General features: G+C 43.5%; 1 pseudogene; it reads left to right on the top strand.

Moving 5' to 3' along the window:
- Window positions 1–202: 202 nt before the first annotated feature.
- Window positions 203–1,011, top strand: Rps3-ps7 (ribosomal protein S3, pseudogene 7; annotated as a pseudogene).
- The last annotated feature ends 326 nt before the right edge of the window (window positions 1,012–1,337 follow it).

Here is a 1,337-nt window from a genome sequence, read left to right on the forward strand (position 1 = left end):
GATTAAAAAGAGTTTAAATCATAAAAACAATAAACTAAGTATCAAACTATTAAAAACTTTTATTCTCTGGCAAACTTATAAGAAAATAAAAATACAAAGCATAGACTAGACGATGTTTTCACATCACGTGTCTAATAAAAGTCTCAAATCTATCGTATATGAAGGGTTCTTGCCTTTCCTTTCAGCAGCGCGAGGCAGCAAGATGGCGGTACAGATTTCCAAGAAGAGGAAGTTTGCAGCTGATGGCATCTTCAAAGCTGAACTGAATGAGCGTCTCACTCGGGAGCTGACTGAAGATGGCAACTTTGGAGTTGAAGTCTGAGTTACGCCGACCAGAACAGAAATCATTATTTTAGCCACCAGAACACAGAATGTTCTTGGGGAGAAGGGTCGTCGGATCACAGAGTTGGCTGCAGTTGTCCAGAAGCAATTCAGCTTCCCTGAAGGCAGCGTAGAGCTTTATGCAGAAAAAGTGGCCACAAGAGGTCTGTCTGTCTGTGTGCCATTGCCCAGGCAGACTCTAGCTACAAACTCCTAGGAGGGCTTGCAGTTCGAAGGGCCTGCTGTGGTGTGCTTTGATTTGTTATGGAGAGCGGGGCCAAGGACAGCAGGGTTGTGGTGTCTGGGAAGCTCCGAGGACAGAGGGCCAAGTCCATGAATTTGTGAATGGTCTGATGATTCACAGCGGAGACCCTGTTAACTGCTATGTTGAGACCGCTGTGCCCCATGTGCTCCTCAGACAGGCTGTGCTGGGCATCAAAGTGATGATCATGCTACCCTGGAACCCAAGTGGTAAGACTGGTCCCAAGAAGCCTCTGCCTGATCGTGTGAGCATTGTGGAACCTAAAGATGAAATCTTGCCCACTACCCCCATTTCAGAACAGAAGGGTGGGAAGCCAGAGGCACCCCCCATGCCTCAGCCAGTGCCTACAGCATAACAGGGTCTTGGCAGCTGCACCTGGAGGCTGGATGTTGTCTTGTAAAGACGTTTAATAAAATCTTGAGCAAAGACACACACACACACACACACACACACAAAATAAATAAATAAATAAATAAACAAGGTCTCTTATAGTTAATAAATAAATAATAAAACTACCGATGCTTTAAAATGAATAAGAGATTTAAACAAACATCACACACACACACACACGGTATGTTACTGTTGGGCAAGAACATGAATATCCATTTAATATCAGAAGTCAATGGGGAAATAAAGCCTAGAGGTACCAGTATACATCCCAGAATAACTACAGTACAAAGCATTGATAAAGACGTAGAACTGTTGTTACTCTCAAACATTCCTGGCCAGAATACCATAGTATAAAACAACTTTA

Source organism: Rattus norvegicus, chromosome 4, assembly GCF_036323735.1.
Source record: "Rattus norvegicus strain BN/NHsdMcwi chromosome 4, GRCr8, whole genome shotgun sequence".
Lineage (NCBI taxonomy): Eukaryota > Metazoa > Chordata > Mammalia > Rodentia > Muridae > Rattus > Rattus norvegicus.